Source organism: Camellia sinensis, chromosome 1 (assembly GCF_055761805.1).
Source record: "Camellia sinensis isolate YWXY chromosome 1, ASM5576180v1, whole genome shotgun sequence".
NCBI classification, from domain to species: domain Eukaryota; kingdom Viridiplantae; phylum Streptophyta; class Magnoliopsida; order Ericales; family Theaceae; genus Camellia; species Camellia sinensis.
The window spans coordinates 240983372-240996748 of NC_138961.1; positions in this window are offsets into that span (position 1 = coordinate 240983372).

Below are 13377 nucleotides of genomic sequence, written 5' to 3' on the forward strand. Positions count from 1 at the left end.
TTTGTTGGCTGTAATGGGTTGGGGTGTTTAGGATTTTATTTGTTAGGTGTGTTTTGTCACGGCATTGCCAAAGGGGGAGATTGTTAGGTTTTATTCTTGGTAACCCTGTTTGACAAAACTCCTTTTAGTTGTATTTATTTTCGCATTTTTATTTCAGTGAGGCTATGAGTGTTTAGATGCGAATCCAACCTGAATCAAGCTTTTCAGAGAAGTTTGTGATGCTAATGCTCTCAAGATTGCCACTTCGCTGCTTATGACGGGGATCGAGCTGCCCGGTCAGCTCGCGAGGGTCCAGGGGGCACCGCCCCTTGGCGGGTCCGGGGCAGCGCCACGGCGGGGTCGAGGGGCAGCGCCCCCGAAGCAAAATGCAAAAATGCATTCCAAGTTGCCTGTCCGCTCGAGCGGACATTCCCCCGCTCGAGTGGAGAATCCCTGGTTCCAGCAGTGTTGGTCGCCTGTAAAAGTACTGAGATGTGTGATTTTGTGCTCGAGCGGGCTCTTTAGCGCTCGAGCGGACCTCTGTTATATCACGTGCATATTTTGCTGAAGACGCTCGAGCGGGCTGTTGGGCGCTCGAGCGGAGATCGCGGGACAGATTCTATAAATTCGCGTGTTGGGTCAGATTTTAGGATTACTACTCCAGATCTTCTTTTTGGGTTCTAGGGTTTATATCTGGGGATACTTTGTGAGTTTTTTTTGATGTTTGATTGAGTATTCAACTCATGTTTTAAAGAGTATACATCAAAGGTTTTGTTTGTTCTACAAAAGAGAAAGTTGTTTTTCGGTGGATTTTGAAGAATTCGAGCCTGAAGCTTTGGTGGATTCCGGGGTGGCTCATCGTAAAGACAATTCCGAGGTGAAGACGGGTTGGAAGAGGCACATAGAGATTGGTTCAATTAGGCGTGGATTCGCTAGGTAATTGAGAGTATACCTGTGTAATTCCTTTATATCTTCTTAGTGGATTGTTTTGTGACTGTTGCCTGTGGTTTTTTTTATCACAATTGGAGGTGTCCAATTGTGGTTTTTTCACGTAAGATCGTTGTGTTGTTTTGTCTTGATTGTTTGATTGGGATTGTTTTATATTGCTTAAAATTGATACATAATCACAAATCAACATCTACGGGATTTCTAGATATTTCAAATACTATGTGAAACCTAAAAGTAACCTCAAAACCTTTTTGAGTTAACACCAGAACTGAAATTAAATTTCGGCGAATGTTAGGTACATAAAGCACATCATGAAGCACAATAGAAGTCCCATTAATAGAGAATTGACAATTGTCGATACCCAAAACATCACTATAAGAGTTGTTGCCCATGTAGATTCTGTGTTCACCAACCTTCTTTTCAGTAAATTCTACGAACATGTCTTTATTTTGCACAATATGCCTGGTTGCAGCAGAATCAATACACCATGAATTTGATGAAGGTTCAAGTACCATTGCTTCAGAGACTGTCATGGCAACAGGGTTATTCACCTTTAGTTGATTCTTCTAAGGACAATTGGCTTTGATATGCCCTTTTTGACCGCACTTGTAACATGGGCCAATTTGATGCTTGTGATGTTGTTGTTTTTGCCATTCTTGTGTTTCTTCCATCCTTTCTGAAATCCCTTCTTCCATTTTTTCTTGAAAAAAGTCGTCTTTTTCTTGTTGAATGGAGTGTGGGTATTATTCTGTGGTTGTGGTGAAGATTGTGCCATCAACAAGTTAGAAGATAATCCTTCTTTACGCCTGCACTTAATTCTTTCTTCTTCCAAAACTAAGAGTACAGGCAATGTGACCATTAAAATCTCTCGTCCGCTATGAGTTAAAGATGTGATAACATAATCCCAAGATAATGGAAGACTATTAAGTATAGTAGTTACTTGCATCTTGTCCGACAAAGAGTGATCAGCATTGGATAATTCTTTAGCAATTAATTCCATTTGATTAACATGATCACCAACACTATCATTATCACTCATACGAGTATTATTATATTTGCCCAAGAGTAATTGAATTTGAGTATCCGATCGGACTCCATACTTACTTTCTAGTGCTTCCATTAGTTGTCTTGCAGTTTCACGTTCTTCAAAGAGCGGAATTATGTTATCTTTCATATTATGTAACATAGTTGCCTTTGCCATTGCATCATCTTCTATCCATTTATTTTGGAACCAATTTGAATCATCATCTGGTTTAGAAGTGGATAAAGTATGCAATGTTTTCTCATGTGTAAGAAGATAAGATATGTGACGTTTTCATGCTCGAAAATTATTTCCATTTAGCATCTCGATTCTCGAAGAATCCATTGTATTTTTAATAGCCATATTAAAAATAAAATGTGATACTATGTCAAATGTGAATATGAAAATTCAAATGTGAATATTACAATACTAAACTAAAAATAAAAATAAGCAAAATTAAAAACAACAACAATAAGGAAAAGCCTTGTAGTTGTTGAATCAGCTCCTGTGATGAAAATGATGTGAAGGAATAGAACGATACTAATGCGTTGGGTAAGAAGAATGATGAAAACCCAAAGGCCTAGTAAACACAATACTTTGCTTATAAGTATTGTAATAATAATTACAAGCCTAAGGAACACAATGGTGCCTTTTAAACAATGTTTCTTTGGATGTTTTCCTTGGTAACACCCTTGGATGGCCTCCTCCTCGAATTTTGTTTTCAGAAAATTTAGTACAACGATCCATGGAAAAATTCTTAGAAGAATTCTGAAATTTTTGGCTTTTGAATGACTGAAAACGGCCTTGAAATGAGCGAGAACGAGCCCGAGCCCAAAAACCAAGTGGACCAGGCTGCTGCCGGTCCGAGTACTGTGCTGGACCGGTTTGGACCGGCTGAGACCGAACCGGCGTGAACCGCTGGTCAACGTGCGGGTCAGGTGAGGCAGACGGACGCGGGGCGTTGGTCGCTGGGTCGACGCGTGGATCTGGGCGCGGACCTAGGCTGGCACGTGGGTTAGCTCGCTGGGCTGGCTGGGTTGGCACACTGGGCTGGTCCGTGTGCTGTGCTGGCTATGCCTCTGGATTGGGCTGCGCCTAGCTGTGGGCTGCGCCTGAGTAAATGGGCTGAACAAAATTCTTTTTAATTTTCAGGCCCAAAGGAATTGATTTCCTTGCTGTGGTCCTAATTTTTGGGCCTTTTCTTTTAATTTTTGAATTCAGCCCAACCCTATTAAATTGCAAAATAGAGTCTTCTTCTTCTTTTTCTGGGCCCTGTAGATCGTCTTCTCCGGTGGGGGTAGGAGTCCAAACACTGTAAGTTGAATTTTGTGGATCAAATTTTTTTCGTTTTTCACAACGAATTACACCGTTGTGATCAAAATTCTATGAAGAATAAGAAGAAGCAAATTTGGAGACCCAATTGGAACCGAAAAATGTTTTGTAAAATTTCTTCCAACGGTGCAATTCGGCTTCACTTTCGGCAAGGTTCGGAACAACAACGCCACCAACAGTTATTTTCTTCGGATAGTATTCTGGAAATACGACACGTTGGTGATAATTATATAAACAAATAGAATTCACCAATGCCGAAGATTGTTGATCAATTATTTTCTGAATTTTTGGCAAAAAGATTTTGGAAACTTGTCTTTCTTCCGGACTAAAATTCGACATCTGCGATAATGGGTAACTGTGCTCTGATACCACTGAAAGATGATCTATTAATGGCAATCGATCGGAATACCCGTGAGGGTGTTTATCACGCAAGAATGTTGAATATCCGAAAGATAGACCATTTGTGCAAAACGATAATAAATGTGTTTAAATTCAGACCGATTTTTCATGAGAAAAAGCCAAGTAAACCGGGAAAAATCATCAATAAAAACAACAAAATAGCGGGATCCCCCCATAGTAGTAGTAGAGGAGGGCCCCCAAATGTCCGAATGTATAAGATCAAAAGGTGCAAGAGAAACAGAAGTACTCTTATTAAATGATAAAGCAGGTTGTTTGGCAAGTTGACAGGGTATACAATCGAAATTATCGGGAATTACATGACCCAACTGTCCACTAGAAACCAAAGACTTTAAGCGATTAACAGAAATATGCCCTAAGCGACAATGCCAAAGATGAAAGGGAGAGAATGAGGAAGTAGATGTAGGAGCAGCAATCTGAGGAGAGGCAGGAACATGAAGGTGAATGAGTTCATAGAGACGTCCATGTTTACGGCCGATCCCAATAGTCTGCCCTGTCTGAGGGTCCTGTACCAAACAATCAGTAGCAGAAAATGTGACAGTTAGACCAAGTTCACATAATTGACCAATGGAAATAAGGTTTAAGGTAAGAGCAGGGATATGATAAACATGAGGTATGGATAAAGAAGAGGTGGAAACAGTACCAACATGACGAACAGACATGAGAGAACCATCAGCAGTATGTATTGAGGGAATATGAGGAGATGAAGATAAGGAAGAAAAGATAGTAGAACTGGAGGTCATATGATTACAACAGGCAGAGTCAAAATACCAAGAAGAGTTACCTGGAATTACAGACAAAGCAGTAGGAGGAGGTGTACCAGATGGGGAGAGAAACTGTTTGAGCATGGCCTCTACATCTGTTGGAGAAAAGCGAGGGGTAGATGGAGTAGGTGACTCAGAGAACCCTGCAGATGTGGCAGTGTCAGTGTGATGAGACTGATTCCCGGAAGCAGCAGCAGCAGTGTGATGAGACTGATTGCCGGAATGGTGAAAGCTTCCCCGGGAAGAGCCACCGCGAGAGGAGTGGCTATTGGAGGATGAGCGAGAGGGATTGCGAAAACAATCCTGTTGCAGATGACCAGGACCAAGTTTGTTGCAGTAGCGGCAGGATCTGACGGGGCAATGGACCAAGAGATGGGTTGAAGGAAGGCCCCGATTTTGACAGTAGAGGCAAGCAGTAGTCCGCTGGGGAAATGATGGCCGGGACGGAGGAGTGGCAAGAACAGAGTCCACATGATGAGTTTGAAGAGTACCGAGACGAGTCTCCTCTGATAGCAACTCAGAAATTGCTTGTTCAAGAGTGGGCAATGGATGGCGATGAAGCAGAGAGGCACGTACGGGCTCAAAAGAGGAGGTAAGAGCCATGAGAAATTGCACCAACCTTTGCTGGTTGCGATGGATAGTAAATAAAACGGCATCTTCGGGGTCATGCCATGTTGGTTCGGAAAGAGCAAGCTGATCCCAAACAGAGTACATTTGAGAAAGGAAGTCATTAATGGACTGAGTGGATTCTTGGCGCATGCGGTGAAGTTGGTTCTGAAGTTGATATTGATGGGCAAGACCAGTAGTCTGGTATCGTTCTTTCAAAAAATCCCAGATGTCTTTCGCAGGAGTAGTTACAGAGTCAAGCTGAAAGCGGCCAAATTGAAGACTGATAGAGGTAATAGAGGTATTACGAAACCAGGTAATGATTTGGTAATTCTTACTGTCCCATTCCTCAAGTCGGTCTTCATATGTAGCAGTATGAACAGGAGTTTCAGTAGTGGCACTGTTTTTTACTGGTTTAGCCACATCCCCGGTGACAATTCGCCAGAGCTTCTTGCCTTTGAGGAAAGAGGACATAGCTTGGGCGCACAGAACATAGTTTGAACCATTTAAAATGACGGAAATGGGATGAGAGGCATCATGACGATCCATAATACTAGTTGAGTAGGGTTAAAGTAATAGAAATAGATCCGTAGGAGCAAAATTAGGTAAAACAGAGTGTACCAGTGAGTCCGGAAGGTCGAAAATAGCAAGGAAAGGTATGCTGGACAGAGATGATGTCAGCAATGATGTCAGCGGCGCACGTTAGCAGAGTGCAGGGAGGAGTACGTTAGCAGGAAGGCAACCGGGCACGTTAGCAGACAGGCGCAGGCGCGGCGCACGGTAGCTGGTTTGGCGCACGCGGGTGCACAATAGCAAAGCGGCGCACGGTACGCGTACGGTAGCAGGCGCGGCGTATGGGAGCCGCGGACGTGTGGGCGCGTGGCGGAAGTGAGCGACAGGAGTTGGCGCGTGTGGGCGCGTGTGAGAGTGGTGGCGGACGTGTTGACGCGCAGAGGCTAAGGGCGGCGCGTGTGGGCGCGTTTTGGCTTTTCTGAGAACGGGCTTGGTGCCGTTGGACTCAGGAGAAAATTTCGAACAGGTTGATGTGCTCTGATACCATGAAAGATTAGTTTGAGAGAGAAGCTAGAGAGCAGAGAGTGAGAGAAGCTAGAGAGCAAGATGTTTCTGTATTGTATATTTCTTGATTACAAAGAGTAATGAACTCTCTCTTTATAGAGAGAAGAAAGGTACATTGGATACCAAATGATCCACTACCACCGAAAGCATAAAGGAAAAGAGAAAGCTATACAATTATATTAAAGCTAAAGTTATTCAATTAACAATTATATACTAATTAACAATTATATTAACATCATTAAAGCATTCTCTTTATTGGAGATGACAAAACAAGTATCTTTGGTTTTTTTTTTTTTTTTGGTATTTTAAATAAGTGTATTTTTTAATTTTTTAGATTAAAAAGTTGAGAAAAAAATAATTATTTAGGATAATTTTTTAATTTTTTACGAAAAAATATGTATTAAAAAATTATATAAATTAATATATAGGAGAAGCTTGGGCAGAGTAGGCAGTACGGTGGGCAGAGTGGCATATAGGAGAAGCTTGTCTCTTTTTTGTCATTGAATTGGACAATACTGTTCGGCCGGTGGGGTCCTACCATGGGTCCCGTTTTGCAAATTGAAACCGTTTAATATGTAGAACTGGTTGAGTACTATATGCTTATAAAAAATCACGTTAATCGAATATCGATAGCTATCTGATCGGATTAGTTTTTTGCCAATCATTAACTATAACACCATCTATTTTTTATACAAAACTGATTTGATCATGTAGTTAGCGATATCCGATCAACGTGATTTTATATAAATATATATTACTCGACGAGTTCTACATATTGAACGGTTCAGATTATCAAAACGGGACCCGTGATGGCCCCCACGGGCCGAACAACACCGTGTTGTTTGCTTCTCCGTGTATTCCCTTTGTACAAACAGTAGGCAACTAAAGTACAATTCACGCGACATGTGAGTTGTAGCTTTTTTTTTAAAAAAATTAATTTTTTTATATTTTTTTTGGTGAATAATGATAACTTTTTGACTTTTTGAGATATGTCAAACCAGCCCTTAATATAAAGGGTAGTGTTACTTAAATTTAAAAAATTAAACTTACTTTTCAAATTTAATGATATAATCATTTATTAGAATATTAAAAAAAATACAAATTTATTTTTTAGACTCAGATTATGTTTGATATGAGTTTTTTTTAGATATTTTAATTACAAAAAGATAAAATGGGCTAAAAAGTTAATAAGATTAAATATCACATTCAAATTATAATCATTTTATTTTTTTCTCACAAAAGTCAAAAAAGACAAAAAAAACTCATTCCAAATAAGACTTTTTAGCCCTAGGCTCAAATAGGCAAAAATTCAAAAAGCCAAAAAACTAATTGACATCCCAAATGAAGGCCCAGTAATATATTAAAAAGATGATTGATTGATGTATTAAGAAAATGACTGATTAAATATCAACCAATTATCTTTTCGACACATCACTAAATTTAAAAAGTGAGTCTAATAACTTTTAGACTTGAATAATAATATTAATTAGAATATTTAAAATAATTCCATCTATCTCTTATATCTTCTTTAACCATTAATTAATTATATCTTTTACACATAAATGGTACTAAATAATTTCTCTTTCTTGGAAGCGACTTCAGTCAAATTTCTTGGTCACCCACCCGGAAATTGCGAAAGAACTTTCGTCGTAAAAAGGCGTCACTTCCCCTGCCTGCTGGTTCAAGGAAACCAAGTCCCCACCTGATCATTCCTGAAGTATACGCATGACACATCCATGAAATTTCTAGGCAAATATTTTCAGTTTTCGTAACTCCTTTTCATACCACTATAAATTCGACAAGATATTCATCAATCACCACAAACAGACATAGACTCTAGACTCCTCTCTGCTTCTTCACAAATCAACCATTTTCGTGTTTAAAAAAGAAAAAAGAAAAAAGAAAAACAACAACAACAACAACAACAAATTCCTATGGCTTGCAATGGCGAAAACACTACCTTCTTGCCTTCAATCACTTACTTCATGTTGGCATCCAACGGCATCAGCTCCACCATCCGAGCCTATTCCCAGTCCGACTACTCCATGGTAGCTTTTATCTTTTTTATTTACTTAAGCTTTTTGTTATTGCAATATTGCTTGTCGGCCTACCAAAGATTGCCTCCTGATCAAGACTCTCTCACCAAAGACTTGCTCAAATTCGCTGTGTGGTTCCTGTTTTCGGCCATGATATTCGGCTTCGCGTACCAGTTTGCGCCGCTTATCAGCCTCGTTGCCGCCATTTCCGTCTTTGCTATTGCAACTGCGGGCAGTGCTTTGCTTTTCTACGTCTGCATTATCTATGGTGATGGAAAAACGAGAGGCTGCGGAGAGGAGAAGAGAAACTACTCTCGTGAGTGTGCTTGTCCTGTTGACCAAGTGAGTGATGAGAAAATTCAACAGTATGATTTTGTGTTGGAGAAGCTGTGAAAATTTTAGGAGGGAAAGAGATCTTTTCTATGCAGTTGTAAGCTGTCATCTTATAAATAAGAGTGTACTCTTGCTCTCGAGTCTCAACCAAAATTTAAAACTATATGGATGATTTTGTGATCATGTATATGACTTTTGATAAGATATGTATGATTTTCTCTCCTAAATTTTAGCCTATTTTAGATTTACATTAATAATTTGAATGGTTCATTTCATAAAATTTATCAAGTGTATATATCTAAGGCAAATTTCACTTTATCTCTTGTGATTTGGGTTAGGGGCGGATTATCCTTGACATTCGCAAATTATCACATAATTTTCATGTGGTTTGTGGACTAAAATGCGCTGTTAACTTTTCTGTTTAAGATAGCAGAATGTAAAATTCATGCGCCTCTATAGAGAGTGAGTTGGTTTTTATGACAAAAATATCCTTTCTACCTCTTTAAATTTACAAAGGATGTCATTCTTTTCCTACTTCTGTTATAGCGATTCCGGTTTTGACCCATCACTCATTGTATTCTGGACTCGGGTTAGTATGGTTTAGAATGGTTATTCATATTTTGTTTCCCTTATCTCCTTTTTATTTTGGTTATCGGGTTGTAATTATGCATTTGGAACAGGTTGGTTGCTTGTATTTCTAAACTTGTGATGCCCAGATTTTGGCTCTTCGGCTCGAGCGGGAATTCTTGCGCTCGAGCGGGCTTCACAAATTTTGCTCCTCCGCTCGAGTGGACATTCTTGTGCTCGAGCAAGATTTGTCAACTCTCAGTATCTTTTAAAGATTTGCAAATACTGGGAAAGTACATTGGACGCTCGAGCGTCCAGTTTCACGCTCGAGCGAGACCCTTCGTCTGCGGAACTTCTGGAAATATGTATTCTACGCTCGAGCGTAGCTTCTCACGCTCGAGCGAAACTTTGTGTCTGACGCTCAAGCATCACTTTCTATGCTCGAGTGGACTGCGTGTATAACAATTCATGAAAATGTCATTTTGAATCACTTTTTCATTTCTCTCTCTCTAAAACTTTCCAAAAACTTAGATCTACACATTCTCTTTCTAAGACTCACATTCTCTCTTAGATTTCATCTAGATCCATTGATCTCTTCACCCTAGTGCTGTTGAGAAAAATGTACAGTGCATCCAGATTTTCATTTTGATCCAATTAGAAGTGGGTTTCTTTGTTCTTGGAGTTTCACTCTTGCTTGGCTCATATTCTCCTTTTGAGGTAGGGATTTTTTCTACACCTTTATATGATATTTAGTTTAGTTATTTGTCTCTTGTGTAACAATGATGTGGTTTGGGGGTGTTTTAAGCAAACCTAGGGTTTGGGTGTGAAATGAAAAAAAAAGGTTTTGGATAAAGGTGAAATAAATGATTGTGGGGTTTGGCACTCGATTGATGTTTGGGGAAAATGGGATTTTTACCATAATTGAAACAAAATTGTTATTTTGTACGAATAATTGAAATGGGCATTGAAAAAGTGAGATTGAAGAGTTATGGGTATAAATAGTGGGATTGATTATGTATTATCTCAATCTTTGGAAATTTTGGATAAATTATATGTCTTGAGACTGTATATCTGTCTAGAAATATCTATATTGGGCTATTGGTGGAGGATAGCTATGATTGTTGTAGAAATTGCATGCGAATTAGGTGAATTGAAATTAATCTCTCGTGGTTGTTATAGAATATGACTATGTTTATATACATTATATATGTATGACTATTTGAGAGTGGAAAAGGGATGTGTTTCATGTATGATTATGTGTTTAAATACATTGCATATGTATGAATGATTGTTTGGGAGAAGAAAGGAGATGGATTCCATTATAAATAAGTTGACCACAATGTCCTGGGTGAAAGCCTCGAAATTATACATCAGTGCCGATTCCGTGGACGAAATTTCCGTAAAATGACAATTGTGGTGCTTGTATAGCTCACGTTTACATGGGTCCCTTTTGACGATTTCCCGCAGACGAAACATCCGCGAAAGGAAAGTTTGAAGTGTTTATACGTTGATGACGTGATTGCAGAACTAATGAGTTGTAGTTTCATTTGGGTTATTAAGAAATGATGAAAGTTGCTTATGTAATGAAATGAATTGAATGGAAATGGATTAAAGATTGAATTTGGCATCTTTGGACTATATAAAATGTGGATGCTCTATCACTGATGTTGTATATGTATAATGTACTTATACCTTTACTAAGTTTCATATACTGTGTTAGATGATTCCTACTGGGTTATGGCTCACCCTATTTAGAGATAACATTTTCAGGTATTGAGGGCATGCCTCCGCCAAGACAATAGCTGGGAGGAACTTTTGGAAGCACAAGCTTCTTGTTTTGATTATATATTTTGTATAGCCAATGGCTTATTTGTAAAAGCTAGTGTCTCTTTTGTTGTAACCAAGTCGAGGTTTGGAAATGTGTAAGTCTATAGGATATTTATTTACAAAAGTGCTAGAGGTCCCAAAAATTCTACCAAAAGTTTTACCAAATGTCTCACATGGGTGTGAGACCCACATGGGACCCACATTGTGTGGGTCCCACACCTATATGAGACATTTGGTAAAACTTTTGGTAAAATATTTGGGATCTCTAGCATTACTCATTTATTTATGTTAAACTCTTTTGCATCATTAACTTCATGAAATGAAAGGACTATTTACTCTAATTTATGCTATCATTTATGTATGCTTTGGGTTATATTTATTGTACTATTTTGAAGGCGTTACATATATTTTTCAACCATTAACAGCTGGTTATACAAACATATATACATATATATATATATATACATAATTAGATATTTATTTTTCTGAAATCATATACATTCATATACATATATATCATTATATATATACTAGTGTATGCTCATACCTAAAGGTACGATATGAACAAAAATAAGTGAACAAAATGGAGAAAATAAAAAAAAAAAACAAATAGAGAGAAAAATAAAAATGGGAAAAAATAAAAAGAAAAAAGAGAGGAAGGTAGGATCATGAGATCATGGAAAGATAGGTGAAAAAAGGAAAAAAGTAAGAGAGAGAAACAAGAAAGTAGTTTATGTACATGTAGGACATTTTTTGAAAAATATATCGCAGTCATTGTTTACAATTTGAACAGATCTTAGCTATCCAAATGTCTTATTAGAACAAAAATATGTTGAAGATTAAAAAATCGTCCTGCTTTATTATATAGATATATGTTTTTCTGGAATCAACATATTCTCTCTCTCTCTCTCTCTCTCTCTCTCTCTCTTTTATAATGTTCCTTAATCAAAGATATATATTATATATATATACATGTGTGTGTGTGTGTGTATACATAGTGAAAAAACTGAAATCAATTACCACGATTTTGAATCTTCAATTCATCAAACACATCATCAAATCATCTGGTTTATTAAATATCCCCAAAATTATATTTTACACACATATATTGAAGCTCATGGAGGCTGGATGATAACATAAGTTGTTTTGGGTAAGTTTCACCTATTGAAGAAGACATGGTGCAGAATCGCAGATCGAGGTTAGGGCATCCATTGGTGTTGTCCAATTTAGACACGTTTGCGTCCATTGGTGTTATCCAATTTAGATGCGTTTGATCATCTTTTTGAAGAATATATATATATATATATATATATATAAAGTGAATAAAAGAGTATAACTTTGAATTTCTAATTCATCAAACATTACCAAATCATTTAGTTCATCAAATATTTCCAAAATTATATTTAACACACACACACACACACATATAAATGCACAGTGAAGATTGAAAAAAAAACTTTGTATGCTCATGTTTTATCCCCATATATATATATATATATATATCTGTGTTATGGTTAAAAAAAAATGATTTTATTTTTGCATCTGCTGGTTATATGTATATGTATATGTACACAAGATTTGAGCAGTAAACTAGTTATATGTATATGTATATGTACACAAGATTAAGAAAAATATGAAGATGATATATGTATGTACACATATAAAATTTGAGCAGTAAACTATAAAGAAGATGAAATTGAGAGAGAGAGAGAGAAGAAGATAAAGATTGTCAATTTATAATTTCTATTAACAGAAGTTAGTGTACTTTTCAATCCAGTAATCACCTGGGGGTTACGTGGTGATTTCCGAATATCAAGGCATAATCTGCACCCGATTCAAATTACATGGAGATAAAATGAAATTTACCCATATATATATATATATATATTTATTAATAATGACTTCAACTAAACTCTCTAATTTAATTAATGGACGAAGGAAAACCTCCATTCATAATTGATTATATCTATAAAAGTATATAAAATTGAGTGACTTTGTTTTGAAGAGTATATGATGCATCATGATAATCATCAATAATACTTTGAATTAATAATATTACGACAAACTTGTAAAAAATCTAGTTTCCAAATATTGTTGAATATGTTAGTAACAAAAATGCTTGGGAACACTAAATATGAAGCTCTAATGAGCTGTATCAGGATCCTCTAGAGTTTGGTTTCTTGAAGTGATCCCTGAAGTGGGGTGATCCAACGGTTCCAAATGAAACTAACCAAAACGACGTCGTTTTGGTTAGTAATTTTAAAAAATAAAATAAAATAAAATATTGCTTTAATTCAAAATTCCTTCATGCAAATCTGATATGAAGCAAAACGACGGGGAAGAGAGAGAGAGAGAACCTTCTCTCTCAACCGCCTCATGCCGCCTTATGATCTCCAACCCCAGCAACATCTCCAACCTCACGACCCCTCTCCTCTCCTCCCAACCTCTCTTTATCCCCCTAACTTGTTCC